We start from the raw sequence: 24,488 nt of genomic DNA, 5'->3' as shown, positions 1-24,488 counted from the left end.
GGAACCTCACTCTCCTATGTTTTTACACTCGTACCCTTTTACACTCTCATCCTTTTTCGCTCTTACTTTTTTTTACTCCCTTATGCTCTTACCCTCTTCCTCTCTTATGTTCTCATCCTCTCTGCCCCTCTCTTCTCTTGGGCCTGCTCCGAGCTGTGGCTGGCAGCTCCAAGCAGGGCCCTGCACCCAGGCCCTTTGCAATAAACTGCAAGTTCCACGACCTGGCTTTAGAGATCTTTCGTCTCCGTCCGTTCCAACCATCCTATACCCCCCGACAGTCCAAAACTACTCCATTAGAGGTCCCTTCCATGGATGCAGTCTTCAGGTGTGATCTGATCATCTCTACAGGCCACAGCTCCTGCCAGGAAACTGCTTCTGGATGAGCCTCCATGGGCTTCAGCTTTCTTCAGGGCGTGCCCACGTGCTATGTCCTCCATGGGAGGCACTGTTCTTTGCTGGATATTTGCTGTCCCACTGTCTTCATGGGCTGTAGAGCGACAACCTGCTTCACAATGATCTTCCCGTTCTTCCCTTCTTATGTTTCCTTCTTTCCTGACTTTGGCATCTGCAAGGCCGTTTCTCTCCCATGTTCTCATTCCTCACTCCCAGCTGCTCTTGTGAAGCATTTCTTACCCTTTCTTAAATGGATTATCCTAGAGGTGCTGTCAGCATCACTGCTGGTCTCCTCTGCAGCCAGTTGCAGTGCTCTCTGAGCCAATTGAGTCTGTCTGACATGGGGACAGCTCCTGGTGTGACCTCGCAGAAGCCACCACCCCTGTGGACCCTCTGCTGTCAAAGCCTTGCCACATAAATCCAGTAAATCTTTCAAAAGACCTTTGACAAGGTCCTTGACAGGCCACTAAAGAAGTATGTAGGTGTTAGATTAGACGGAAAGAATTGATATGGACCAGGAACTGACTTGGAGACAATAAACAAATATTAAATTACCTAATTTTTTTTTCAAAAAATATTTAGCTGAAAATACGAAAGATCAATAGCAGCGTGTCTGGGGATTCTATTTTACATTCATGGCTCATAATTTTTATCATTGTTCTGGAAAAGGAATTAGCAATGAGGTAAAAAATTGCAGATGGCTCAAATTTGTTTTTTTGGTCAAGATTAGACAAGAATGCAAGGAACTCCAATGAATTATATTCAAAGTTAGACACATTGGTAATACATCATCAAGTAAATAGCCAGGTTGATTAAAGAACCTACAAAAAATGATCACTGAAGGGGAAAATACCTCTTGTGTGGTCCTAAATTATCTGTTCCATTGGATGAAATAGTTTCAATAGTCACAGCTCAGCTCAGTTTCATAACCAATTACAGTCATAACCAAATCACAATTAATAAAAGCAACCTATGGAATTGCATACAGTGTATAAAAATCTTCTATGTATTTATAATTAATGAAATACAATAATTTTACAATTCAAGAATGTTACTAGTTTCAAGTGGCTCACAGAAGGATCAGAATAACAAATGTATTGAAAGAACTTAAATAAAAACATACAGAAAAAATTGATGCTGGTAATATCTATCAATAGCAACTGCTTTTCAGAAGGTAAATGGAAGAGATCCTGTTTTAAGTCAAAAAGGGTCTCAGTTCAAAATTTATTTTCAAAAATTCTTACAAATTTTATCATGCAGAATAACCTGAGAATTTGTCTAAGCATGTAATGAATATGAAGTATATTGCAATCTTCAAAAGAAAGGGATTTTTTGTGGACAACAGATACAATCAAAACTAGAACTGTTAAAAACATCAAATGCTGTGGAAATGGAACCTCTTAGTCAAAGTTTAAACTTTAACCCAATTAAAGGCAATTACAAAAATACCTAGTGTTATCCTTTTAATTTTAGTGAGGCTATTACACTCTTAGACATTGAAACTGCTGCTCTTTGACAGAAGAAGAAGACATTGCTAAAAAAAATTATAAATTTTCCAGAATGCCAACCCCATTTTGCCATCCATACAGCCCCATGACTGAAGAAGTTTTACTTGTCTAAATGAAAGCAATGAAGCACGCTTCATTGTCTGCCTTGTCAAGAAATCAAAGTATTCCAATGTACACCAGGAAATGAGCTCAGGCTTCTAAGCTAAGTCTTTTAAGTTAAATACATACTGGGGTAAAAAAAAAAAAAAATAATTTTTAAAAGATACTCCTCAATTTACAGAACAGCTGAATTGATCTAATTTTTCTAAACTCTTCTAACTGCTTTTTTATGTGTTTGTAAATGGTGATCTGTTCACTCTTAGAAATGTTAGTGACAGGACTTCTGTTGGGTCTTCACTTTTAGACATTACATTACATATATACATGTAGCAAAGGGATTTCACCATAATTTTCATTAGAACATATACACAATGTGTATTTTACAGATTTCAGATTTTTTAAAAATGGCTAATAGTTTATGACCATTTCATTTTGAAAATTGATGATAATAAAATTACAAATACATACTTGGCTGAATTTTTCTCATCTTGAATATTGTTCTTCAAAGATGCTGGTGTGTTTTCAAGTGGAAATATTTGAAGGCGAGAGTCTTGGGAGTCTCCATTTTCATAATAATGGCACATTGCACACTCTGCACTGTCAGTAAGTCACTTAATGGATAGAATAGACAGTTTTGCAAGTTGAAAATTAAATAACCATATCATAAACCTGGTTGGGTTGATACAGTTCATACAACTTTTTTTCTCAGAACAATTAAAATTGTGACGTAGCCACTCTGAACAGGCCTTAAGCACTTATGACAGGAGTGAAACAGGGAGCCTTGAGGAGAGAGTAATCTCTTTAATCATCTCTGGCTGAAGGAAACAGTGGAGGACAGAAAGAACATAATTTTTAGCCAAACTAATTCATTCTTCTTCAAATGGAAAAAAGAGCATACTATCAGAAAAAGGAGATGCGTGAATTACTCTGGGCAATGAGGAAAGTCCTACAAATGAGGGATTAAATTAAAATAATACTCGGTCTGATTCTTACTATCCATTCCCACTTCATATTAGCACAAGAAAGTAGTATTTCTTATTTGAACAGAACAAATCAGAACAAATCTTTTGCTATCCTTAGTAAATTTTATTTTTTACAATAATCATATGTCATGGTAGTAGCTTACAAAGAGTGGTGTCACTTAAAGCTGTAGTTTGCAGACAAGAAAGTTTTGGATTCAAAATTTGAGTTGGTATATTTTTAATCATCTCTGGATACAAAAGAATTAAAACTTAACACTAATGATGATCTCTCTCAAAGACTATGGCGGGTCATGCTGCAAGCATTTGGCATCATAGAGATCTTGTAAGCCTGTTAACTTACATGGCATAAGAAGATATTCACAGCAGATCCAGGAAGCACCATTTTACAGAGCTTGCAAGACCTGATGCACAGAAAGGTCCAGAGCCATTCCGACAGCATTGTATTGCTTGCTTCTCCAGAGCAATCTGTTACCCAGCTGAGGTAACACTGAACCTCACTCTGATGGGCAGCAGGAGCAAACCTGAGAGACAGTCAAGCATTAATGTTTTATCCATTTAGATTCAGTGCACTGCAACCAGCCTATCATAACCCTAATGGATTCCCCCAAAAAAATTAATTCAAGCTTCTGCATGAGTACATGCCGTTCTCCTGAACTGGAAAAGATAAAACTTAATGGACTTCTGACACGCATGTACCAGATGGAATTACGTAAAAAAACACGCTGAATTGGGGGTGGCTTCCCCTGCCCTGCTGAAGAGTGCTTCCTCGGGTAGGTGCTGTTGGGGTGCCTGCTGACTTGAGAGTGCTTCTGCTTCAGACTGCACTGACAGTTCCCTCAGTCCACCAGACGCCCGAGCCCGGATGGTGTAGCGGTTGTCTCACCCGAGAGAGAGGATCTCCACTTGGGAACACAGGATGGGAGCACACCAAGCACAACCACCAACAAAGGGATCCAAGGCTGGAGGGCGGGGAGCGAGGGCGGCGCTAGGGTATATAGCTGGGGAAAGGTAGGAGGGGTCAGGGTACAAGCAGTCCAATGGGGAGAGGGCCCAGGGGAGGAGCTGGAGTGGGGTGACACAGGCGGAACCAATAAGAGAGAAGGGAGGGAGTGGTCTTCTGGGGAGAACCAATGGGGAAACTAGGAACATAGAACATGCCAGAACTGGGGGAGTGAGCAACAGTTGATGGGCAGAAATTCATTTACATGGAGGCACAGGGAATCCTGGGAGATTGCTTCCCTTCCTCACCCTGAGTTAATAAGGGTGTTCTCCCGAGGCATCCCAGCCCTGTTTGCCTCATAGTCATCTCCCACACTGAATCACTTTAAAAAACAATTGAATAAAAATAGAGCAGAATGTGCTACTTAAAGGACCATACACTTTCTTGGTGATGTCTTATTTGTCCTTACATTTGTCACTGCTTTCCCAGTGTCTTTTACATATTCATTTAATCTTTGCCTTGATAATCTTGCTAAAATGTCTAATAATGAGCGCTGCACGTTGAAATCTTTCTAGGTCCTTTCTTGTTAGAACTGCTCCTGTAAGACTTTTGTTTTACAAAATGAAGATATAAGTACCGATAATAGATAAAAACTTTTAGTGTTTACATCAAGATTACCTGATTAAAAAAACAGACTTTTGTATAAGTACTGATTGAAATCAAGGTTTTTATCTGCAAGAAAGTAAGTGATGAGAAAGAAACCTCTTCTCAAAACAGGTTTTCTTCATCTATCACTGTGACAGAATTTTAAATCATCTTCCTGCTGTGGTTATATATATTCTGGTCCTTATTAGCAACACTGAAAATTTGGGTTATCAAACATGCCCTTGAATAATCAGATCATACATAAAGTGTAAAAAGATACAATCTAGGAGAGTCTGCCATTTCAAACCTTATTTAAATTGCAGACAATTTCTCCCTTACTACTCTTGTGCTTGTAAAAATTCTTACACCCAGCAGCTGGTTTCAATTAAGATATGGTGATTATTTTACTTGATGAAATATACACACAAGGTAGACGATGTATTGCTAATGCTTGAAGAGTTTTGTGTTAATTGGTGAAAAATAGGAAATAATGCAGTTGGCTTCTTCGATGTCACTGCATTTTTATGCACAATTTCAGATAAAAAGCAGATATTCCTATCACCTGTATTCAGCTGAAACACAGGCAACTTCTAGGTCACTACTAGTACTTGATTCTTCTACAAAGATTCTCAGTGCTTTGGAACACATGAATATAAAGCATGATGGACATTGGCATGATAAGGCAGATGCATGGCATTATTATTCTCTAAATACAAGGAAAAAAATTATTATTGATTCAGTACGTCAATTTTTTTTCTGTTTCTGCTTTACTTATTATACTTCCTTCTCCCTGCTTCAGTTTATTTTCTATAGCCTACATATAGATAAAAACCTGCAAGTCAGCTATTTTCCTATGGAGTATTTGGATGGCTTGTTCAAATATTCAAGAGGGCAACGATCCTAGGATACAAAAATCATCACAGCTACTTGAGAGAGAAAAAAAATTAGTAACTTATTTGCATCCTGAAATACTCCACAGAAGCAGCATCAGCTAGGCACCATCTGTTTTAGAATTTTGAGAAACATTCCGTCTGGAAATAGAAAAAACTATGCATTTGAGAAGCGTTTCAGAAGAAATACATAAAACAAATCGTTACAATGATATTTTGCTAAAGTGGGTATGTTTTTTATGAGCAAGACATTTACATAGGCATCAGTGTCTTGAGTAGACAAGGCTGTAACAGCTAAGTCTAGAAGTGTTTGTGGTTATGGTCATGTATTTCGAGGACAGATGTAGTGTTTGTGTGTAGAGATACTGATTATTGAAGCCACTGTCTGCGAATCAACACTTACACTTATGGACTTTGATAGATTCTCCATTGTGTGGGAGTGTGACCTAATTTACAAGGACAGATCTCCAGCCAAAATGAAATGTCACAAATTTTCTGCACTTTGGTTCTCTGAGCTGACTTGAAATGTCAGGACGCAGAGATTCAAAATGGGGTACACACAATGATCATTCAGAATTTTTTAAAATAAATGTAGTGAGTTAGAAACACATTTATACACATATATTGAAATTATTTAATGAAGAAATAATCTTTAACTCAACTAATAATGTAACTTAATGTTTATTAGCAAATATATGCATATGTCGTACTGATTTTAAAGACTCTCACCATCTGGTTTCAAACATTTTCAAAATATAATGAGTTTGAGGAAACTCTAGTACATGGAAATGAATTATACAAATTTCATAGTGTTATTTCTGTACATTAAATCTATGATGGAATGTTCTTACATCTTGATCATCACTCTAGTATCAAAGAAATTTGTTCAATGGCATATAAAGTTTATTATAGGAGCCACAATTCCAGAATACTGTATTTTATCTATGGAAAATTTACTCTTAAATATTGCTAGTGGGGTCTGATAATCTAGGAGGAAAATGCTGGTTTGGATGTTTACTCTTAGCTGAAGAAAATAATCTTCAGTTTCATTTTTTTTGGGTTTTGCTGTATGACAACTTCTCCAACGAAGGAAGTGTCTCCCAAATTATACTCCAAAGAGTATAATTACACTTAAATGGAGTCATAATGTTTCCTCTCAAAAAAATGACTGGAAGATCAGAAAAAAGATAAAAGGAGAAAATTAAAACGGGTCTTCAAGTCTAAGATAAAGAATTCAGCCATTTACTTTTCACAAAAGACCTCAATATTGTAGTTTGTTATAAGCTTTATGAAGCTACTACTTTTCCAGAATTTGACTGCAAAGAAATATGCTCTACAGAACAACAATTTCCATCATGCGTTTGACAAAGCCTGAATCTGTACTCTTACTCTTGAAACAGGTTTTCTCTGCAGAACATAAGCCAAGATTCATTTGGCTGCAAAAAGAGATAACAAGTTTCTTTCAAGCTGATAAAATGACAGACAGAAAACCTCCGGTATTCAGTCCTTACTGAAGTGATAATTGGTGTACTTTACAGAAAACAGAAAACTTAATGAAACAGAAAAACTGAGCAGCCAGTCCTTGACTTAGAGTTTAGAACTTAAGAACAAAAAAAAAAGAAGAAAAGGCTCAGACGGTAAGGCATGCTGTTCACTTACCTGGCTGCAGCAGTACAGTTCCATGCTTTCCTGTTGACTGCTTTCACCACAACACAGACAGACTCACGTCTTGTGATTATTTGTGACATGTTTGTTGGTTTTTAAGTGCTGCCTAAACTTTCCAAGCAATCTGTTGAGGTAGCGCTGAATTCTAGAATTAGGATGTTGTAAGATTTAGGTCTCTCATTAGATGTAATCATTGATGCACAGTCTCTTTGTGTACCGTGTGAGGGTACTCATTCAGCTGCTTTGGTGATGGTAAGTACAAAACTGCACAGAGACTCTCCATGCAAATGTCCATGCAAATTGAGCGGGAGGAAAGAGGACAAATGTGAGTGAGCAAAGAAAAAGTCAAAATATGGCAGAATGGTAGAAAAAGCAGTAGGAAAGCAGAGTCTGCTTCCATTGCCACTTAATTCCTTAAATTACCCAGTATGTATTATAATGCTTATATATGTGCTAATTATTTCTGTAATAAAAATACTGTTTTATGTAAGTCAAGTGAAAACCAGCAATTCAAACAAATCAAAGATGCAGCAATTTTTTTTAGTCTATCTGTTCTTTCTATGTATTTTCCCAAGAGAGTCTTTTTCATTTTAAGTTATGGTCTTCTGAAAGTGTTGCTTCTGTGTGTAGAGAATTTTACACACTTCAAACACTGAGGATATCAAAACAGTAAAGATTAGTTTTGAAGTCACTAAAAGACTGTATTGAAGTTCTCTTATGTTGAAAAAAAACAGTCATACCATTCCCCATGACAGCAATCACACTGTCATATTTGTTTTTAAGTAGGCTATATTAAATCATACATAATTATTAAACCATACATCTTTACATTCCACTTAAATTTCAGCATTATGGCACTATTCTAGAGAGGAAGAAACTTACTTGTTTTATGGAAAACTTTAAAAACCACCTAGTGTTTTGAATCTATATGACTCTTCATTGCACCACACTGTCATACAAAGATAAAACTATGTTTTTCTAGCTTTAGAATATAAATAAATTAAGAGTGTCAATGAAATGCAAGAACCTAGTGAGGATTTATTGTAGAACTTGCATTAAGTAGAAATTTCTGAAGAAAGCTAAGCAACAAACTGGTATAAAAACACAAGATGCAAAAATGTACTTGTAGATTTGTAATTTCTGAGAAACACTGCATTTTCACTTAAGGTTTTAGGGGGAGAAATTATTTTGAATTAACGAGGTGACATCACTGTCTCTAAATGCAAATACCTGTTACTTAATAACAGTTCAGGCATGTCTGGCAGAGCACTAGTGTGACCTGATCTTCAGCAAAAAATTTACTCATTTCCATGCTAAAATCAGCATCATTTTGATTACTAGGATGGAAATTAATTGTTTAGAGGTGGGGGTTTTTTTGGGTTTTTTTTTGGTTTTGTGGGGGGTTTTTTTGGTGTGTTTTTGTTTTTTTATGAGAAAAGCAGTTTGGATTTTGGTTTTTTTACCTCTCTAGGAAGAATCTTTTGTGAAATTGTCTATGTAATTTCAAATCACCATTTTTAATGCAGCAGAACATGGCTGCACTTGATTCCAAACCCAACAGAGACCACCAGCTTAAAAAGAAATACAGGATATTTCTTTCTTCTAAAACTGTATAAAGTAACATGGGTTAAGTAAATTCTATTGCTGTCTGAATGACAGATCAGTGATCAGTGATTAACATTTCAAGTTCATTTAATTATAGCAGCATGAATCTTACATAGTTCAGCAAGAGTGCAAACGAAGATTCTGAATTGTGATTCTTAGAGATCCAAATTGATAGGAGATTCAGCTCAAGGAAAGAAACCCAAGCCTAAGCGTACACAGTCAGGTTAATATGGAGCATTAAGCAAATATTTCAGATTAAATATTGATTGAACGTGTCTTAATCTGTTATCATCCCATGTCATGATAAAAGCTATTCTTCTGTACTGTAGATTGTGGTGTTTTACAAGTGCCTTATGTGCCCCTGACACTGCCATTAGGAGCAAAACCTATGATCCTACTCTTGGAGAGGAAGAGAAAGGGAAAAGGCTGTTAAATTTTTTGGTTTTCACCTGAAAATAAAAGAATCTGAGAGTGAATTTAAGTGCTGAAGATCAGGACAATCATGGAAGTAAAAGGAATGAAACAGAAGTCAAAAATGCATTTCCACCTAGATTACTAAACATCCTTAGCCTGTCTTATTATCAAATTTTTCGTCTCCACAGGACGATTTTGGGGAACTTACTCCTAAAAATCATGTGTGAATGACACCAGGTCTTGCAGCAGTGCTTCCTGTATCTAACAGGGACAAAAATGCTTAAATCAGAAAGAGAAAGTTATGGGTTAATTAAAGGCCATAAAAAGAGAAAATAAGCTATTCTCATTTTTTAAATGTGTCCTGTAATAAATGTAGCATACTTACACCTCATTGCTGCCACCATTTTTAGATAGCGTTGTGAATCCCTCTTTCCAAAATGGCTAAGTATTGTGGGAAGGTACAGGAAACTGGCATGATCAGTCACATTTGCCCCTATCCCCTGCAGATATGATTCTGTATACCTGTAACTTGTTGTTTCTCAGTTTTCTGTGTGGATTGATGGAATACAGGTAAAGCACAGTAGTTTCTGCAAGAAAACAAAACTGGATTCTGTAGAGATGTGACAACAGTAGGACTACTAATAGAATAATATCTCCAAAATAGTTATCAGCTAAAATTTCCAGAGAAGACTCAAAGAGAACTGCCAAATACATGAAGGCAATTTTCCAGGGACTGAAAACAAAGATTGCAGATGATTTTACATTTCCCAGCAGCACTGGACAGCAGGTGAAGCAGGAAGCTTGTGTAAGGCAAAACCTCCTGTGCTTCCAGACTGAAAACCCCTGCTTCTCCCCACCAGCTGCATGTGTTTCTTGGTTAAGCGAGCCTTTTAGCTTTAAATGACCAAAGATTTAAATAGCAGAATTTTTAAAACAATGTAAAGGAACTACATCCCCTATCAAAAAAAACCCCAAAACAAAAACAACAAAAACCCACAAACAAACAAACAAACAAACCCACCAACCAACCAACCAATCAACCAACCAACCAACCAACCAACCAACCAACCAACCAAAAACACCTCAAAAAACCCAAAACCCAAAAAGTCTCCCAAGTGTTTCATATTTTACCATGTCAGAAATATTGAAACAAAATTAGTCTTAGGGTGGTTGTAACGCTCTGAAGAAAATTATTTTAAACACACAGCTATCTCATAAGTGTGAGTGAAGAGCAGCGAGAGAGGCTTCTATCACACTTTAGCTCAAAAAGAAGAATCCACAAAGTTAAGAGTGAAGATATGGAAGGACTGAAAGCATGTTACTTGGTCATGATTCAAACTTACTCAGAGTTCGGCTAAGTTAAAGGTAAAAAAAATGGTGGTGACCATAATTTAGAAGGAAGAAAGATCTGGAGCAAAATCCTAAGCAGTCCCTCACCCCTTTTATATCTGTGATTTATAACCCAAGCCATACCATCTTGAAATAAGGCAACTTCTGTCAGTGAAAATTATTTTCTTCAGCAATTCTCTGTCACAGAATCATAAGAAAGGTATTTCTGTTATAAGGAAGAATCTCTCATTGTTTAAGATTTTTACAGTACTATAAGTCATTTTAGTGTATACGTTGCTGTCTTGCTAAGCTGGGAGGAAAATGTTGGGTTCAATCCATTAAACACAAGAATTGGTCATTTTAGTTGAACTGGTTTTGAGTTTCTGTTACTGATAGGTAAGCTCAAAAAGGACATCAGCTGTCATAGGCATATTGTATGGATTATAGAGCTTTAAAAATAAGTAAAATTATTTACATTTTGTTGTAGGACCTACAAGTCAATGTACATTAAATATATGCATTTAATGTATATATATTACATGAAATATACATTATATTATATTTAGTGTCTTATTGTATACAATAGATAGCATATAATTATTGTATATATATAAGTATTTTACATGTATATATGTATTTTATATGTATATGTGCATGTATAGATATATTACCTGTCTGCCTCAGTTGATATTTGACTGTTTCAGTTCAAATGAAAAGAACTACAACGAGATGTGGATTTCTTTCTTTAAAGATCTTCATTTTTTCTAACTAATTTATTTTCTGACAGTAAAAGATATGAAAATAAAGAATGAAGTTTTAACTTCTGTGTGATGCTAGATATGTGTGATGTAAAACAGGCTTTTTCCACTTGCTGGGGAGAAGACAGTGATTTTCTGATCATTGCAGGCAAGTCCACAACAATTAGAATGATGCTTCCCTCATCACAATCATTAAAGAACATGAAAATCAGTATATTAATTTGCACTGATTTAGCTTCAGGTGTTGCTCAAATGTCTCTCTGAGATTTACTCTGAAAATTAAATTGACAGAACTATTAAGCAATAAATATTTATGTAGTGGCATTTATATTTATATATAAAATATCATGTCAGAACTGCCTGAGTCTGATGTTAAAGTAGAGGAATGCTAGAAAAGGAGAGTCTTTTACATCAGAAGCCTAACTCTCAAAAATTCCTTTGAATTATTGAGGTCATTTGTAGCTGTTCTCTTTCTCATACTCTTCTGCGACACAGACTTTGAAAGACACAGGCAATGTCTGAAAGGCCTGAAGTAAAATTGCCCTGAGACTGCTTGATGGAACACAATAGCCCCAAGTCCGTGGGTCCTGATGAGATTTACCCCAGTGTCCTGAGGGAACTGGCTCATATTATTGCCAAGAGGCTCTCCTTTGTATTTGAAAAATCGTGCTGATCAGACAAAGTCCCTGCTGACTGAAAAAGGGAAACATTTTCCCTACTTTCAAAAAAGGGAGAAAGGACACAGGGATCTACAGACTGGTGAGCCTCATGTCTGTGCTTAGGAAGATCATGGAGCAGATCCCCGTGGAGCTAAGGTCAGGACACATTCAATACAAGGTGTTGATCTGAGACAGGCAGAACAGCCTCACCAAAGACAAATTGTGCCCCACCACCCTGGTGGCCTCCTCTGACGGAGGGATTGCAACAGTCATTGGGGAAGACTGACCAACATCATCTACCTCATCTTCCATAAGGTCTTGGATGTGGTCCCTCATGCTACTTTTGTGTCCAAGTCAGAGAGAGATGGATTTTAAGAGTGACATTTAGGTGGATGAGGAATTGGGTGCACTCAGGTAACAGGGCATGATCAGTAATTTTATGTCCAGGTGGAGGCAGGGGCAAGTGTGTCCCTCACAGCTCATATACAGGACCAGTTCTCTTGAATGTGTTCATCAATGACACAGCCAGTGGGATCAAGTGCAGCCTCAGCAAGTTTGCAGCTGACACAAAACTGAGAAATGCAGCTGACATAACAAATGACCAGGATACTATCCAGAGGGACCTGCCAAGCACAAGGAGTGGACCCGCAAAAACCTAGTGAAGTTCAACAAGTCCCAGTGCAAGGTTCTACACCTGGGTTCACCTAATCCTAGACATGAGTACAAATTGGGAGAACTCATTTAGAGCAGCCTTGTGGAGAAGTTGTGATGGATAAAAAGCTGGACAGGAGCTAACAGTGTGTGACTGTAGCCGAGAAAGCCAATCACATCCTGGGCTGCACCAAAACAGGAGTGACCAGCAGGTTGAGGGAGGCAATCCTCCCCCTGCGCTATATCTTCTTGAGAGCCCACCTAGACCTCAGCAGAAGAGAGACATGGACCTCTTGGAGTGGGCCCAAAGGAGGACCCATGAAGATGATCAGAGTGTGAGAGACCTGGTGTTGTTTGGCCTGGAGGAGTGAAGGCTCTGAGGGGGACCATATGACAGGCTTCCAGTACATCAAGGGAGCTTATAAAATAAGAGAAAGAGTGAGCTTTTATATGGGCAGGTAGTGACAGGAAATGGGGATATAATTTTAGGTTTGATGCAAGGAAAACATTCTCTACTCAGAGGATAGTGAGGTACTGGAAGGGGTTGTCCAGAGAAGTTGTGGATGCCCTATCCCTGAAAGTGTTCAAGACCAGGTGGCCCTGAACAAGCTGGTGTAGTAAAAAGTGTCTCTGCCTATGCCAATAGGGTTGAACCTTCCAGTCTAAACCTTTCAATGATTCCATAATGTAACTTGTTATCACCGGCACTTTTAAAACAAGCCAAATAAATCAACTGAGCTCTTTTAAAGAGTAATAATATTTTATCAATGTGGGGAACTGTTAAAAACTGTTTAAAATTTTTAAAACCTGAACAAGGTTTCCATAATGCTGGCAAGTAGAATATTTCAAGTTTGATATATTACATGACACAGAAACCATGTACTATTACTGACACCTCAAGTGGGAGAGGAATTTCCCACTTGAGGTGGGATGAAATGAATTATCATTTTGATCATATTGCAGATAAATGAAACATTGAATTAACTTATTTGGCCTCATAAAGAAGCAGTAGAAACATATAAAGTACAAATCTCCACTCCTGCTACATCTTTACGTTCATTTCCCCAGCAGTCGCATTCAGAGCAATAAAGAATATTAATGTTTTTGGACTGAAAAGAAGATAAATGACTACTTTCAAAGTATAGATAGAACTGTACTCCAGAATGCAAAGTTTCATAGATAACCAACATATTCCATGATTGAATTTCATATTACAGAGGTAGCCAATCTTTCTAAGGCCAAGAAAAGAAAGCATACAATGTGAAAGAGAAATAGAGCAAATACCAAGCTAAAGCATCTCTTACGCCACTCTTCGCTTCCTCTCACCTTCCCCATAGTAGTCTCTGAATCACAAGAACATATCACAAGTCTGTACAGTCACCAAAAACACTAGCTCTTGGCTCCAGCTCAATTCAGAAGACACAGCTTTTTTAAAAAGTAAGAAAAAGGGAGAAACATAAATATAACCTGTACATCACTCTCTTGGCCATTCCTGTCACAGAAGAAAATTGCTGAGTGAGAAATCAGAAGCTATTTGCCCAGGAAAAAGAAAGAAAATCACCCCAAAGGAAGTATGGTCCATGAATCTTCAATTCAAACACCTGAAGAACTGAGGCTTACCTGTGTAAAAGTAAAACTGTAAACATTTATTTAACGTACTGACTCAAAACCACTCTGCAATCAATGTTCTGCTAAATATCCTCAATTTGAACAAGATTTTGTTATCATCAGTTCTCATAGCTTTAGGCCTCACTTTCTTGGGTCTCTAACCGGTCAGAGTGACCCCGAGAAAAGTTAGAAAGTCTCTTTTCCCAGCCCGGCGGTCAAAGAAGGAGTCAGAGCTCTTCATTTCTCGGTCTCAATGTTGTTTATTTTATCTTATCTATAAAATTCTTTCTCCTAACCTGTCGAGGTCAGCTCAGCAAGACAGTCAGAGGCACTCTGCCTGCTCCCAGGTGGTGTTATCTTTTTATACTAAAAACTACCTGTACAATGTTTGCAATTACTTTCCAATACCCATTACCTATGTTAGATAGTGAGCTTCTACTCTAAACCAATCTAAACGTGCCAACGTCACAGCAAAAGGTGGAGGCCAAGAAGAAGGAGAAAGGCAGGACAGGCCCAGATTCCACCATCTTGCCCCCTGAACCCCCATTCTAAAAACCCCAAAGAAATCTGTGGTAAATTCACTATCATTCTACTTAAACTTTCGTGGTTTGTAATTCTTCATACAAGTTTGGTAATTATTTTTTCCAAGGGCCACATCAAAGGCACAGGGGTCTTGGGCTCTGTGCCAAGGCCTCTGAGCTCCCTGACGGGGTCTTCAGTCCTCCAGGGCAGCCAGAGCAATTTCCTGGGTTCCCACATCTTCTCTGCATTTAAAGGTTAAAATTTTCTTCTGTGCATTCATCTATTGGCAAGAAGTGGCATATCATCTTTGTAATATAAGCAGGGAAAACATAAAAATAAATATTTAGCTCCCACTTCATCAATATTTTCCTTAATATTACTTTTCTGAGTATGGGCTAAATTTACACCAAGTAGTCACATTGTACTTTTAATTTCACCAGGAGCATTAAAAAGGTAGATTTTTGATTGCTTATTAAAGAAAATAATTTTCTATGTGACATTTTGTTGGGATGCCTTACTGTTAAAAGGAACTTGCAAATTAAATACAGGCTACAATAAATGTGATGGGAGAAGATGACAAGCAGGTAGGCAGAAGGGAAAGAATTTCTGATATTAACGAAATAGTTGACCACATGATTATATAGAAGTTCTTGTTTTTGAGAAAAACGCTATGTTTGTAGATTATAGTCCCAATTTCACTGTTTTACTCTAATTTTATGTTTCTCTTTCCCTTGTTAATTTTAGAGACTAAGGCTAATATATTTAAGCTGGTAATAAGATATTAAACTTTGCCAAGATGTGATCTAAGCTATCAATTTGTTTGCATTGCTCTGTTGCTTCACATTCATAACTTCAGCATGAAATATTACCTTTTAATGGAAGGCAACATTTGTAACCTACATTTGTTAGAAGGATAATGCAGTCAGAATAAAAATTTTACCCAGCCATCCATAACAATTAATAGTCTGTATATTAAGAAGAAATGGACAAGCCAAGAAGTTTAAAGCTTTATTGTAACCATTTTTCTGTAACTTCTACAGTTTTTGTTGACTTAAAAATTTGTTTCCTCTTGCAAAGACATCTATAACTATAATGAAAAGCATATTCTATTTCTGTTCATTTTGGAAACAGAAATCACTAATTTAAGAGAGTGTTGACATTTTAGTATATTCTTGAGGACTCACTAGAAAAAAATTCATTATACGTCTTTCCCTTTTGTGTAAACCATTATTTTCACTTAATCTGAGTAATCTTTTACCAGATTGCATTTGCATTGTAATGGGTGTTGCTTTGTTTTGGTGAGGCCTATAGGGGTGGCTTTGACAAGCTGCTGGAAGTTTCCCCCATGTCTAGTAGAGCCAATTCCAGGTGCCCCACAGATGGACCTTCTGTTGGTCGGGGCTGAGCCCAGCAGTGACAATGGTAGTGCCTATGGGATAACAGGATATTTAAAAAGGGGGAAAATATATTGTGCAGGAGCAGTTGCAGACAGAGACAAGAGAAGTAAAATTATGAGAGAAAAACTCCTGCAAGGTCAGTGAAGAAGGAGGTGGAGGAGGTGCTGCAGGGACTGGAGCAGAGATTTCCCAGTAGCCCGTGGAGATCCATGGGGAGGCAGAGATCCACCTGCAGCCTGTGAAGGAGATCCACGCCGGAGCAGGTGCATGTAGGCTGAAGGAGGCTGTGCAACCATGGGAAGTCCATGCTGGAGAGACCTCTGAGCAGGACCTGTAGACCTGTGGAAAGAGGAGCCCATGTGGGAGCAGGTTTTCTGGCAGCACCTGTGCCCCCATGGGGAACCCACGCTGGAGCAGCACCACAGGAGAGGGACCCACAGCAGAGAAGTTTGTGAAGAACTGTATCCTGTGGGAAGCACCCACACTGAAGAAGGACTGGACAGACTGGACATCTTGGAGGACTCTCTCCTGTGGGGGAGACTCTGCAGTGGAGCAGAGGAAGAGTGTGACAAGTTCTCCTCCTGAGGAGCAAGGAGTGGCAGAGACAATGTGTGATAACCGGACCACACTGCCATTCTCTGCCCCCTGGACTGCTGGATGGAAGGAGAGAGAGAAAATCAGAGTGAAGCTGAGCCCATGAACATGAGACACATGGGAGAAACACGTTTTAAGATTGAATTTTTATTTCTTACCCTTGATTTGACTGGTAACAAAATTAATTCATTTTTAATTTTTTGCATGTCCAGTCTATTTTGCCCATGATGATAATTATTGAATAATCTCTCCTGATTGTCATCTCCACCCATGAGACTTTTATTGTGCTTTCTCTTCCTGTTCTCTTTCCACTTGAGGAGTGGAGTGATAGCACAGCTTTAGTGAACACCTGTCAGGCAAACAGGGTCAACCCAGCACAACTTCATTAGGTTTCTCTACCAAATCCACTGGTTTAAGTGTTGTTTTGAGAATTAATATACTATTTTCCTTATATCTGTAATCTAAAAACCTCTGAGATTACCTCTGTTTCTTCTTTGAATGATTTTGAATGCTCCTAATATGTGACAGTTTTTGTATCCTAAACAATATTACAGTCACAGAAAACTCTCTCTTCCAGAGTAGAGTTTAATGAGAATTACACTTCACACTCTAGCAGCTCATTTACCAGCCAGAGCAGAAGGAAGAATTCATAGGACAGCCTTCAAAAGGAGCAGTATCATTTGGGCCTCCTCTAGTCTCTGTTTTGAAGGAGCCAGGCACCCTGAAATGAGTAAGATGTGTGTCTAATTTCTGTGTAGAACAGTGTCCTAAAATGTTAGATATAACCTCTAAGTGTGAGATCTAACCTCTAAGATCAAAAGCTTTTATTATTTTTAGCCAGTGTTAGTCCTGCTCAATATAATTAATGCGTTTCATACTTTCAGACTCTCAAAAATGTAAAATATCAAGGCTTTACCAGAAATACTACTTGGTAGCAGCAACAAGAGCAGTAAATTGCAATTTGTCTTCAAAGTCAATTACATCACACCAATAATTCTTCCTTACATTTTACTGCAAGCCTACTGGAGAATTCACCTCATGTAAAGATTAATTTAAAAATTCCCAAATGGCTAGTATCACAGGAGCTTAAAAATTAAGGGACTGCCAATAGATTTTTCAGGATTCAAACTACAGCCTGAGCTGGTGTTAATACATCACAAAACCTGCATAACCTATTAATGTGGTGCAGCTTCAAAACATAAACCAAGGCATACAGAAACATGGAGAATTGAGATGATTTGGGCCAGTGATATGTTTCGGGAAGTTGTTAGAAGTGTGATATAAGCTCTTAAACTTGCTTTTGTTTAAGAAATATGAAAAAGGAAAGTATAGTTGGATTTGAACCCGCTATTCACCCTTGTCACTATATACCCTCATAAAGAGTTTCTGTCTTTCTTGTAGGTGTCCTTCAGGTACTGGAAGGCCTCACTTAGGTCACACTGAAACCTTCTTTTTTCAGGCTGAACAATCCCATTTCTCTCAGCTTTTCCTCATAGGAGAGGTGCTCCATCCTTGTAATCATCTTTGTATCCCTCCTCTAGACTCACTCCAACAGATAGGTCCATGTCCTTCCTGTGCTGGGCACCCCAGAGCTGGATGCAGGGTTCCAGGTGGGCTCTCCCCAGAGCAGAGCAGAGCAGAGCAGAGGGGCAGAATCCCCTCCCTCACCCTGTTAGCATTCAAACCACATAATCATGGAGTGATTATATGCGGTGCTTTTTATTAAGAGCTCTGGGTGCCAGGGGTATATTTAACTCAAATCTGACTCCGACCATACATCCGAGATGGTCATGTTTTTATACTCCATCGTTATATAACTTTCATGCTAGTTATTAAACTTATATTGTTCTATTGTATACATAGATTTAGCCCCCCTCTGAATTTCCAACATAGTTTCTCATTATTCTTCTTATGATTATATAATAATTATATTTAATTACTAAACTATCATCACATCTAACAATTATATAATTTATCATACTGCTTACGCAGGTGCAGTTGATCTGGGAAAATACAAAGCTTAACATTTCAGATTCTATCTTTAACTTTTTCCAGGGCTCCACTATCAACCCTGCTGCCCACTCTGCTGTGGCTGCAGCCCAGGGCACGTTTGGCTCTCTGGGCTGTGAGTGCCCATGGCTGGGTCATGTCCAGCCCCTCACCCCCAGCACCCCCAAGCCCTTCTCACAGGGCTGCTCTCGATCCCTTCATTCCCAGCCTGATAACAGAGGTTGTCCCAACCCAGGTGCAACACCTTGCATTTGGTCTTGTTAAACTGCATGATGTTCCCATGGACCAACTCCTTGAGATTTTCCATATCTCTCTGGATGGCATCTTGTCCTTCAGGAGTGCTCCTCACCACTCAGTCTGCATATGTTCTGAAAGTGATTAATAATGATGTCAAATAATGCTGCTCCCCATATAGACCCTGGAGAGCACCACTTGTCACAGATGTCTATCACCTGAGCCATTGACCATTACCTTTGAGATGAACCCATCCCACCAATTCCTTATCCATCTAACAGTCTCCTCTCCAAACTCATGTCTGCCATTTAGAGAGAACAGTGTTGTGTCTATCAAAAGCTTTACAAAAGTCCAGATAGATTATTTCTTCCCTTACCCATGGATGAAGTCACTTCACTGTAGGAGACCACCAGGCTGGTCAAGAAGAATTTGCACTTAGTGGAGCATGATAGAAGTGTATCTCTGCTGTATACAACACCAGCAAGTGGAACATGAGTCATCAGTGTGGCAGTCAGGAGGGCCAGCAGTGCCCTGGGTTGCTTCACTCACAACACAGCTGGTAGGTCAAGGCAGGTGGTTGCACACACTGCCCTGGCCCCTCCTTGAGCACTGTGAGCAGTTTTGGCTGCCTCAGTACTGGAGGACAGCACAGGAGTGGGTGAAGCTCATGGGAAAGGACAGTAGTATCTATCTATTAAAAGACAGGGAGTAGTAGTTAGAGTGCAAAAATCTGTATGTTGGGTATAAAAATGGCATCTATATGTGGTATAAGTCATAAACATTGCAAAGATATTGCAGTAGTGAGGATTAAATACAATGGAATGGTTAGAAGATATGTAAATTTATTGAATTGTGTAAGACTGAGCATGACACTAATAATATGGAATAAGGAATGGAAACTCTAGTGGGTCTGGCTGGGACGGAGTTATATTTCCCATTAGCATCTGCCATAGTGCTGGTTTTTGTGCCTAGAAAGGTGCTGATAACACAGCAGTGTTTTGGCTACTGCTGAGCAATACTCCCACATAAGGCTCTCTCTCCAGCATCCCCCCTGACCCACAAAAGCCAGAGCTGAAAGAGCCAGGAGCAAAGATGGACCTGGGAAGAAGCAAGGCATGCTGGGAAAGTGTATGAACATTTGATTTAATTTCTTATTACCCAATTCTGATTTGATTGTTAATAAATGAATTTCCAAATATTGAGCCTGTTTTGCCAGCGGTGGTAATCGTTGGACAATATTTCTTCCCCGGTGCGGTTGAGGAGGCAGAGTGATAGAGCCACTTGGTGGGCAGCCCAGTGAACACACAGTCCAGCCAAGGTGAACACACAGTCCTCGTGAGGAATTGCTGAGGGAACTGGCATTATTTAGCTCCGTGAATAAGACTCAGAGGGGAGATCTTACCACTTTCTCTGTACTTCAGAGGAAGTTGTTGAGAAATTTCAGTCTCTTTGCTCAAGCAACAAGTAAAAACAAGGGAAAATGCAACAAGTGCTAGAGAAAATGGCTTCAAGTTGTGACGGGGAAGGTTTAGATTATATTTTAGGAATAAAATATTCATTGGAAAGTTTGTGAAACACTAGAACAGAGCAGCCCAGGCAAATCATTGGTCACTATCCCTGAAGGCATGTAATAGGCCTTGCACACATGGCCCAGCCCTTGAGGATGTGGTCTAGTGATGGCTTTGACAACACTTAACAGCTGGACTCAAATCCTAAAGATCTTTACCAAAAGAAAAACTTATATAAAAGATAGAAATTCTGCTCTCTTATGATCTTAAATATTGATGTGAAATGGCAGTACTTTTCATTTAGGAAAAATAACACAGATGACAAACACATATTTTAATGCCACATCCTAAGAAAGATGTTTCGTGTTCTCATAAAGGAGAAGATAATCTAAAATGCCATATTCCAGGAAATATATTTCAACAAAAAGCTGTTGCTACATCATTGATCAAGCCAATGGCATTGCATTTAAAAATAACACAGACATGGACACATCTTTGGGAGACAGTACAACATTGTTAGTTCTTCTGTCACATGTTACTGCTACTACAATTACCAAATATATTTTCCTTAAAATAATTATGGAGACAAAGTGAAGCAATAGGAGGTTTTCATGTTTCATCTTCAGAGGAGCATTCTTTGATGGAAGCACACCACTTTCATTAAAGTAAGTTAATCACAGAAGAGTGAAGTAAAGTAAGCAGACATAAATGTACTAAGGTGGGTATGTCCTGACAATGCCCTGATTTACTTCGTTCTTAAATTTGAGCCACACCTGTTAATTTTCCCAGAAATTGAATCATTTCAGGGTAATCATTTCAGCATTGTTATAGTGCTGTCAGTCTGTGTAGTGCTACACAGCACAAAGGAAAATTAAAAGAAACATGTAATGCAAGAAATAATTCTCTCTGACAAAGAGTGCCAAAACTGTGGCCTTTCTTTATCCCCAAAGATTTCAGTTCCTCAGAAGGGTAACAATTCAAGGGCACTAGAATCAAGACCTCTATAAAAAACTGGCATGTTTACAGAATGGAAACAGTAGAGAAATAGTAGCTTCTAGTCTCAGATTTTTTTTCTTTTACCTTATTTACAATGTTTTGCATTCTGCCTGTTCCATGGTGTGCAAATTTAGTAAGGTTAATTAAGAGGTAAAAAGAGAATTGATAAAATACTAAATTAAAATGTGAAGAGCTACTGGCTAGAAAAATATCCTGTTTCTTAATCAGTTTTCCTGTTCTTACTGACAAAAGACATGAGCTGAAATTCAAACCCCTTGTGCACTCAGAAAATATCTGTCACCTGTCCTTTAGATTTATCTCAATACTATTTCCCTGCTTTGTCAAAATATCTGTCAATCCCAGTTTAGCTCCCTAGAGGAAAAAATTAAGTTTGTTATCTTTCCCAGTGACCCAACTTTGACAAATTACTGGTGTATTTTTCACTTACAAAGAACATATTTTAACTGGAATTCCGTATTTGATCTTCGGGCACCCTTCAGTCTGGCAACCAACTATTTTTGCAGAACACATTTTCAAATATAAATTATTAAAATTTGTTTAGTATAGATGCTAACATTGCTCTCCAAAATTATTTAAATGGCCATGTCATTCACATATTATCATCCTCACAGCTTTACCTCTAGGAAATATTACATCTGCAAGTTATATCATATTTTATTTTGAGGTTATTAGATAGACCAAAAATGATCCATATTTCTTCAGTGCATAACCCTAGACATGTTCTGAAAAAGGATATTAAAAGATCAAGAGGCAACATGACAAAATAAAAAAAAAAAGAAGCAAGCTATAGAAAAGATGCCACGAAAATAAATTGAAGACTGGAAAGAAGGCAAGTAAAAAGAGATATTATTTGACTTTAAAGAATGGCAGATTAAATGCAATTTCCAGATATCAGCATGTAGACTTTATTTGACAGATATTGTGGGAGGCAGGAGTAATGTCTTTATTGTTTTGGCTAGTAGAAAATATTGTTAATGTTTCCCCCGGCATTTTAAAGGCACATCCTTGTTACTTATAGGTAACTGTGATGCAAATGGGGTTGGCGTTTTATTTTACTTAGTGGCAGTAAAGGAAAAAAACTTTAATATCCTTTATAGAGGAGGACATCTAACTGCCTGGTCAGCATGTAAGATAAACAGAAAAAATAGCTGTATGCTTTTCCTACATAAAAGCTCCAAGAAACTCCTTGTGCTTTTTTCACAAGAAGGGCTTATAATTTATTATTTATAAACTGAACTAAGCCAAATTTAGAGTACAGTTGCTGGTTTTATTGAGACATGATAAAAATTACAAAATACACCAATAAAAACAGTCATAGTACTTCAAACAAAGAAGGGATGCATGAAAACTTTAAAATAAAATGCAACACGGGAAGTGAAGTAAGATGCATGACATTAAGATTTACATGGGACTATTAATCTACAACATCTAGATATCAACAGCTGCATAGCCATTTTTATTACATAGACATTAAAATCATTAAAGATTTAGATGACAAAATATAGGAAAACACTCAAAAATGTACACAAGATAGAAGAAGAATCATGGTATCACAGCTGATACACATGGTGAGCTGTCAACCTATATGATAACAGGATAGCAGGGAAAATTTAAGATAATCATAAGAAACTGGAGTCACTCCAGATAGACAACAAAAGTCTACAGGAACTTTACTGCTCTTCAGGGGATGAGTGAATAGTAGTTGATCTCATGAACTGTCCAATATTTTTCATAAAGAAGTCAAATTTCTTTTGGAAATATAGTAGCAATCTTTCCTGTGTAGAAAAAGGATACTACAGTAATCTATATATCATGCTTAATCTAATAAAAACTCTTTAGCTGCATGTTAAAAGCTGTATTTTAAAATCATTCCAAATCATGTAAGAAGAGAGGCAATCATACTGCAGGAGCTTTTGCAGTGTACAAGTGAATGGTGCTGCAAATGGTCCACAGACAACTGAGAAGCACACCTGTGGGTCACACTTTATGGAGAGGTGGAATTAATGTAGTTAGTGGCTTATAGATCATCTTGCTGTCAGGACAGGTAACATTTAGGTCTTGGAGGAAGCAAACATTTCTCAATATGTATAAGTAGTAATACCAGCAGAAATAAATATTATATTAATATAATATAATAATATTGTATATTAATATAAATTTTAAGTGGTTGTGACAGATATAAAATTAAATATTTTTTGCTTACTAGACAGCTGGGATATTTACTGTATCAACAGAACTTTTTAATTTATTTTGTCGAGAAGGGGGTACATAAGGAAGAACATAAGAAAATTAACCAAAATAATTTGCCTATAATTTGGTTAGACCTAGTCCTCATTGATACTTTAGAACTCCGTCAAGATATACCATGAGGACTCTTGGGGTGATGGGAGGAGAAGGAGGAGGTAGTAAAGTGATAAGGGAATTCAAGTAATTGAAGCATTATAGGAAGTATTTTTAAAGCACTGTTAATGAAGACCCTTCTGACACAAATACACACATAGGTGTTTAGGGAAGCTATTCACACCATCTTGGGTAAGAGGATTTTAATACCTGTAAATATGAACATTCCAGTTTCAAGTTTTGCTTGCACTTGTTTCTGGCTTTACTTTTAGAATGGAAAAATTGTACTCTGTTTCACAATGTCACTATTAGCAACTCGTAAAAAAAGTCCTAGAGAAAAGCTATTCCATGCTGATTCCAGGTGAGTTTGCTCGACATCATAGTTCAAGAAATAAATGAGTGAAGTTTTGGTAGCAGTGGAAGTCCTTTGCCTGAAGGACTTGGAGCACTCAGCAGGGTATGGAAAATTCATCACAAGTATCCCAAGATCTGCAAAGATAAGAGACAAAAATGTAAGCCTATTTGATTAAATATTTAAATCTTATCAGATGCCTACCTCTTCACACAGAAATTTTAATCCCTGGTCCATGGGATATTAGAGAATGACATGCTGAATTATATAAAATATTTCATTATCAGGACATGGATAATGCCTTTTTAGGTAGCAGCTGGGTCTGCCTTCTCTGTGGTCCTAATGAAGTGGCTGTATATTGGTACAA

The sequence above is a fragment of the Ammospiza nelsoni genome, chromosome Z (genome assembly GCF_027579445.1).
Source record: "Ammospiza nelsoni isolate bAmmNel1 chromosome Z, bAmmNel1.pri, whole genome shotgun sequence".
Lineage (NCBI taxonomy): Eukaryota > Metazoa > Chordata > Aves > Passeriformes > Passerellidae > Ammospiza > Ammospiza nelsoni.
This window is presented reverse-complemented; position numbering follows the sequence as displayed.